The sequence below is a fragment of the Cervus elaphus genome, chromosome 20 (assembly GCF_910594005.1).
Source record: "Cervus elaphus chromosome 20, mCerEla1.1, whole genome shotgun sequence".
Lineage (NCBI taxonomy): Eukaryota > Metazoa > Chordata > Mammalia > Artiodactyla > Cervidae > Cervus > Cervus elaphus.
In genome coordinates, this window is record NC_057834.1 from 108,445,523 (window position 1) to 108,453,344 (window position 7,822).

The window sequence follows — 7,822 nt, forward strand, 5'->3', positions numbered from 1 at the left end:
GAGTGTTCATATGATGATGTCCTGAATGCTTCAAACTAGATGGGGATGGCAGACAGGAAAAAATAAATAAAAAGACCTAAACAAAGTGAAAATCTGTTTGTTGCTTAAGAAGATGACAGATGACTACAGAGGCTAGAGTTAGCTATAGGCTTTTCCCCAGATGCTGGGATGAAATCTCCTGGGATCCAACATGTTACCCTGGACAGAACAGTTTCCAGAGAAAGATGATCAACCCTCTTTTCTTCCAGATGGTGACAGGGGTACAACAGGAGCATTTGGGAAGGTCCCGGGGGATTTAAAGGGGGACTACAGTAAGGATGAAATTAATGGTTATTTAGTAGCTTAGGTACCTTTACCATCTCACTTAATCCTTGCAATAATTTTATGAGAATATATATTATTATATACACTTGCCAGTTAAGGAAAGGATCCTCAGAAAGTGGTGGGAGAAGTCCACACTAAGGCTCTTGGGGTTTCTGGCAAGTGGCCTCTTGCCCTGTAGACCTACTGGAAGAGGCGGGGGGCTCACTGTAGTTGTGCAGGCCAGAGAATGGAAAGGGACTTCTATTCAGCACTGCACAGGAGCCTCTGATTATTTCCCCTGCCCCCACCCAAGCTCCCTCCAGTTGTTCTCTGCACAGGAGCTGGAGTGAGCTTCTACAAACACAAATCATACTATTTCCTATCCCCTAAAAATCACAGTTGTACTATCTCCAAAACAATTGCCTACTGACATCCTCCTATAAGACCAGCCTCTCTCTTTAACCTCTGTATCTTATACCATTAGTCACCAGCCTTGATACATTTCAGCCACAGTTGGTTTCCCTCTGCTCCTCAAATGCATTCAACTCATTCCTGCCTCAGGGACTTTGCACTTGCTATTCCCCCTGCCTTTAATGCTTTCTGGCCTCAGGCCAATGGTCATTTTCTCTGAGAGTCCTTTTCCAATCCCCAGACTGATGTCCTACCCCAGCTTTTTCTTACCACACATCACCATCTTTTTAAATTGGTGTCATAGCAGTTATTACTGTCAGGTTTTACTAATTTACTTGTTTATTGTCTCTATCCTCATACTGGAGAGTAAATTCAAGACCTTAAGGATTACTTCTCTATCTTTTTGAAAGTCTTATCCCACTCCATAGATGAGACTGGCACAGTTAGCATACAAATAAATTCTTAGTGAATGAGTGGATTGTTATTGATGTATTATTATCCCAGGAAGAGCAGACTTGCTGTGAGTAGGGAAAAGTCCTACCATTTGCTATCACTTAACCTGTGTAGAGATCGATGTTTATGTCATTTGGTTCTCACAATAATTCTATGAGACAGATAATCTGGTTCCCATTTTGCAGATGAAGAAATGAAGCCTCCATCATTTATTCGGCAATTTGCTTAAGATCTCAACAAGGGCAACTGGAACCCTTGTCTGCCCGTTCTTGTGCGCACACACTGGATCCCGGGGGAGGGCAGAACTTCCTCTCTGAGGATTCTGCTCCTGCAAGACAGTACACGTCTGCTGCCACAAAACCTCATGTGTGTGAAGACTCTGCCCAGGATGAGGCTGTGTAAAAGCACGTGCAGGCCGAGAGTCTAGCGACAGCTCCCGGAGGACTTCCTCTAATAAACCGTCATTACTTGGCCTGAAGTCCAGATTTCTCTGGGGAATAGAGAGTCCCAACATGTGAAGGCTGCGGAGTGGCTGCAACTTTTGGCCTCGCTGTGTTTAGAGCTGGGAGGGAACTTATGAGTGGGTACTGAGGTCCTTCTTCCCTCTAGCGGTGCTCACGTCCTGTCCGGGTCGGCCTCGCCACTAATGCGGGCGCCTGCTTTTTGCGCTAGGTGGCGAAATGCTGTGGGGCTCCCCTATTCGGGGGAATGCGGTAGTGATGTATAAGGTATGAAAGATGTGGCCTGCAGAGAGCCAGCACTATCTCTACTGCTGCCGCTACTGCTGCCGGCAGAGCTGCTGGGAGTGAGCATCCCCCGTCAGGGATACCCAGCTCCGCGGCATCTCCTGCGCCCCAAACGGACCTGCCACCCCCAGGAAACAAAAGCAGAGCCCCCTCGCCCTCTCCTGCTGCAGCCGGAGGATGAGTCGAGAGGGCTGAGCGAAGAGTGTGGTCCTCGGCGGCCGGCGGGGAAGGTAGGAGAAGGTGTTGCGCTCGCTCGCTCAGGCGTGGGAGGCTCGGGGTGGGCGGGCAGGGGCAGGGGCGGCAGAGGGGACCAATCTGTCCCCGGGGTGCTGTCCGGCCCTGCGAGGTGGTCATCTGGAACGCAGCGCCCGCACCGCCTGCCCGCCCAGGGCAGGGCGGGTGCGGAGCTCCCGCAACCGCGAGGGAGCCCCCTGGGTGGAATCGGAAACGGCTGGGGGAAAAGTCCAAAGCCGAAGCCCCACAGGCAGCGGTCCAGGGCACTCGGTGACGCGCGGCTGGCTGTGAGGCAGGCGGCGTTGGCTGCAGCGTGCGCAAAGTTTTGGGTGGCGCGCAAAGGCGCGGGCGAGGGCCCTGCGCAGCGCAAGTTGCGGCCGCAGCCAGAGGGCGAACCCCGGGGTGGGGGGGACGGTGCTCCAAGCGGACTCCCCGACACTGAGGCTGGCGGCTTTTGCTCCCCCATGCCAGCCGAGGCTGGGTTTGCCCTCAGCCATTTAACCCTTTCTGACCTGGGAGAAACAACTTCATCTTCTTCGGAGGCGGCTGCACTCAGGCTGGCTGGGTGGCGTCGAAGCTCCCAGCTTAGTCCTTTTGAGGTTTTGCGAGTTTCCCAGCACGCGTTCTAGGTTTCTGTTCTTTTCTGGCCACCTCCGTGTCCAAAAACCAGGCAAGCTGGCTGGGGCAGGGTATCTTTCCCCGCTATCTGTAATTTTACCCCATGTACCACCCAGACGCATGGTTTCTCTTTTCCCACTCAGCTTGGCTCTTTGATGCTGTCTTGAAAAATGAGATGATTAATCAATTAGGTTAGTGGCCAATTAGGCATAACCTTGTAGAAAAATAATTATGCCCAGCTTTCTGGGTTTTCACTGTTGATGAGGTGGGAATCCAGCCCAGGTGGAGGGGCTGTTCTAAAAAGATAGGGCTGATGAGGGAATTTCTGGAAATTTAAGATTAAAAAGATTCAAACGTGTGGTAGTGGCGGAGGTTGTGCGGGTGCTGTAGGGGTGTGTGTGTGAGAGAGAGAAAGAGAGAGAGAGAATCAATTTTTGCAGAGGAAATTAACCCTTGGCAGCTCGGTCTAGAAGGACTTTGTAGGCAGCCTGTTTCAAACAGCTCAGTAAAGGTGTGTCCCCTGCTTGCCTTCCCCATCCCCCCTCAACGCTGAGGGGCTCTCGCCTGTAAATCGCCTCACAGTCGCTTTGCTGTTGCTTTGGGAGGCTGAGTTCCGATGAATGCATTTAGTTTCATGTCCGAGGAATCGCGTCGTTGCAGAGGGAGGTTTCTATGCTGTGCCTTCCGAGGATACACATTTCCCCGGCTTGCGTTCAGTAAAGCGGTTATTAAACGGGTGTAAGACAGAGGCAATCTGTTACCAGAGCTGGGAAGTTCTTGCTGCTGAACGAGGCTTCCTTTTGCTTTTGGGGGAAGGACTGGCGGGGTTTGGCACTGCGGTATTACAATACAGCCATATTAAAAAGGTCCTCAGAGCCTAGAGCCGTCCACCACTGCAGCCCCATCTCCCACAGACTTTACTGCTCAAATCCTTCTTGCGGGCAAGATGCAGTGGATTTCTGATGTGTACTGAGTGCATTTTAACCCCATTCTGTTTCTATTTTAATCTTCTTCTGTTTATATCTCTGGAACCTGGAAAGTAGATTTCCTGTTCAGAAGGCAAAAACCTAGAGGTGTTCCCAGGGTGGAGGCATTTTTGCAACAGGTCCTAGGTCTGGGTTTTCTGATAATGGGTCCCCCTGGCATTTAGCAAGCTGGGGACCTGCTTCCTTCACCAGTGACCCGACTGGGGTAAAACAGGGGGTTCCTGAGACCCCCTGCAGTGCTGGTTCTGAATTGTATGGCTTTTCTTCCTTTCCGAGCTGATCCAGAGCAGTAGCTAAGCAGTGCAGCGAGGCAGTGGCTATGCCACCTCACTCCCAGTAGAATGGAGGGGGACTGGCTGGGGCTTATTGGCAAATAGAAATGGTGCAGCTGGAAGACTGCCTAGTGATACTGGTGTCCAGGGACAACTGGGACCCATATGCCCCACCTGCCTTCGTTGGAATCAAGGGCCACCATTCAGTCTGCTCTCTTTTACAAGATTTTTTTTTCCTTGTCTTTTCTTGAAGCTGGACTCAGCTAGTCACCTTACTGTGACCCTATTTGTTGGTCTGACTCTTGTGCTAGCAAAAGCCTTGCTCCTTTTCTGAAATCAAAGCTTTTTTAGATAATGGGAAGGGATATAGGGTGGGGGGAGAAGGAAGGGAGAGAGAAGAGGTAAAGAAGAGGCGGGGGCGGCAGTAGTAAGAGAGACAGAGACAGCTTAAGACTTCAAATACAGACAGTGGGAAAGAGGGGGGAGAGATGGAGAACAAGAAAGGAGGAGGGAGAGAGGAGGAGGAGGGGGAGGACGGGGAGGGGGAGGAAGAAGAGGGAGACACAGGCAGAGGGAAACAGGAGGAGTTCCAGACTGAGAAGGGGAAAGAAGGGCCCACATGAAGCAGAGTTTTGTATTATATGAGTTCTTTTAAATGCAAAGGAAAACCCCAAACTGCAAAGGACTCATTGCCTTTAGACTAGCTTGGACCTCAGCGCTGACATCATCAGATAATGACTCAGGAAAGAAAGCCATTAGCTCTGTTTCTTCTTTTTTCCTTGGCTTACACTCCAGTTGTCAGTATGGAGGGTCAGAGTTCCAAAGGGAGTCGGTTTGCTTGTGCTTTTATAGCCCCAAGAGCATATTCTTGTTTAGGTCAAGCTGAGGCACTCCATTTGGACCCACTGGGTATCGGAATGACTTTGGAAGGGAGGCATCCTTTGTTTTAGATTTGTCTTCCATAGAATTGACTTTTTAAAAAATAGTGCATTCTTAATGTATTTAACCTTGGGGGAAAGAAGAATAATAAAGGATAGTGTAGTGAATGCTTTTACCTGCCACCCGGAACTAAGAGTAATGGGAAAATCATTACAACTTGTCTTCACTCCAGCCTCCTGACTCTAGTCCAGAGTATTCTTAGCACTTCCCAACTCATACTGGAGAGGGACCTCCAGTATGGTCCCTCTCCACAGGTGTGACATCATCTTTCTAAAGGGTTAGGATTAGAGTTAGATTTGATCAGAACACACCAGAGTTTCCCTATTGCCTAAAGCATGTTATTCAAATCACTGACCATAAACTTCAAGGCCTTTCATAGCCTGGCCTCCTTGCTCCCTCTCAATGGGCCTCACACATACATAGATACATTCTCATACACACACATCTACACACACATACATACCACTACACACATGCATGCTAATAAACAAGCTTACACCTTCACACACACAGACACTACACTTATATTTCACATGCATACTGTGCACAGTTTTCATACCTTTGCAGGTGCAGACTTCTTTTCTTGTCTGGAAAATACCTCCTACTTTTTTACCTGGAGTCCACTCATCTTTCAGGATCCATCTCAAAAGTGGCATCCACTCAGAGATCCTTTTCCCTCAGGAAGCCGTGTTCCCTCAGCACTCTTAACACACTTCCTTGGAAGTGCAATCCATGTGTTCTTCTTCCTCAGTAGATTGTAAGTTCCTTCCAAGTGAGGGTAGCTTATCCACCTCTTCAATCTCAAGGTGTATATATAACACAGTAGTGCGCGCAAAGCTATGTGAGCAAAGGTCAATGGATACATTCATCTCAAGAGCTTCTAGAGGATGATTAACATTCATAACCTCTTTTTTCTTATTTTATCTTGCTCTCACTATTTTTGTTTTTTATTTTGATTACAAAAATTTTAAAAATTCAAATGGTATGTGTAAAAAGTGACAATTCTCCCCACTCCCACCTAAATACCCTATGATTTTTAATGCACATGCTATTAAATACTTGAATTTCTTCCTGAGCTTTATCTTACACTGTATTTTCTTAGCTAGATCACATGCAGGGATCATGTAGTATATATCTGTATGTATATGCTGTAATTCTTAATGAATAGTTGTGTATGTAGTAAGTGCCCAGCAAATATGGTATAAGTGAACACATACTAATTTGTTTTTTTTTTAATTACATTAAATAAATTGCTTCAGTAATCTTCACAATAGCCTTATGTGATTAGTGTTATAATCTTTATTTTACTAATAGAGAAAGCTAGGTTCCAAGAGGTTATGTAAATTGGCAGATTAGAAAGGGAAGTGGGAGTGGGGTCCAGATTCAAACCCAGATCTTATTCATTTTATTGCCTCTGCTCTTTCCACTCTGCCCCATGAGTGGACCTGTGGGCACCCAGAGGAAAAGCATCTAACTCAGGTTTGTATGCCCAATATTTGCTCAGAGCTTATGAGTCTGTGGAGCCCGTAACCCATGCCTTCTCAGGTGTCATTATCCTTTTAGGGATGAGAAAGGAAGGCACATGTGAGATGTTCACAGGACTTGGCTGAACCTCTCGATCCAGGAAGAACCCAGGACTGGGGCTCAAGGCTCATTCTCTCTTCTCAGATGTGATAGTTGATTCCAGAAAGGGAGAGGGCAACTTCTGCTTTCCCTTTAGTGCATGACTCAATGGGACAGAAGAATCTAGCGGGTAAGGCTGCTTCCTGAGAAGGGGTGTGTATTGTAGTGCTCAGCCCTAGTAGGGTCCACATTTCCTGGGACTGTTAGAAACTCCCTTTTTGAATGCTCATCTTCATGTCTGAAGTTTTCTGAACCACAACTGTGGATGGAGTTACTTTCTTGAGAGTTTGGTGAGCAACCATGGACATAGTTTGTGATTCAGTAGTTATGCTACAACACCTAATGGGGATGGTTTGAATTTTTGGTTTTGGGATATTTTGTCAGTGAGGCATCCACCGGTGCTGGAGGCCTCCAGAACTTGGCATAGGTAGCAGCTGCCGTCTGAGTTGGGCTACAGCTCCTGTTAATTGGTGCATCACTGACTCTATGGACATGAGTTTGAGCAAGCTCTGGGAGTTGGCTAGGGACAGGGAAGCCTGGCGTGCTGCAGTCCATGAGATTGCAAAGAGTCAAACACGACCGAGCGACTGAACTGAGCTGAACTGATAGGCAACAGGCACTGGGTTAGACATACAACCTGCATCCTCTCATTTGATCATTATAGCAGTCCTAGGGATGGCATTATAATCCTCAACTAGAACAATGCCCGGTACAATAAATGTCAATAAAATATTTGCTGAGATGTTAATGAATAAAGAAGAAACCGTGCATCAGAGATGTTGAGTAACTTGTCCTAGCTCACCTAGCTAATGTATTTCAGAACTTGGATCTGAACTCAAGTCTTTTTGATTCTAGAGACTGTACCCTCCCCCACCCCCTGCGTTTTTTTTTTTTTTTTCTTCTAAAAAAATATGGAACGCTTCACGAATTTGCGTGTCATCCTTGCGCAGGGGCCATGCTAATCTTCTCTGTATCGTTCCAATTTTAGTATATGTGCTGCCGAAGCGAGCACCCCCTGCGTTTTTAAATCACACTATTTCTTTTGGACTGAAAATCCTCACCAGGTAACATAATAGAACTTGAACCTATAGATCCTTTTCTCCAACTGCTTTTTTTAAAGAGAGGCAAAAATTTCCTATGGGCAATGTGCTGCTCTACACACTTAAGATGGATTAACTTGTTTTATCTTTTTTTGTTTGTTTAGTTCTTCTGTGTTTTCTTGTCACTTTTCTGAATA

The 7,822-nt window shown here is 47.1% G+C and overlaps 1 non-coding gene across 1 annotated transcript; it reads right to left on the bottom strand.

Moving 5' to 3' along the window:
* Positions 1 to 7,490: 7,490 nt before the first annotated feature.
* Positions 7,491 to 7,597, bottom strand: LOC122678422. The gene has a single exon (XR_006336097.1). It is a non-coding gene; the product is annotated as a U6 spliceosomal RNA (small nuclear RNA).
* Positions 7,598 to 7,822: the final 225 nt, after the last annotated feature.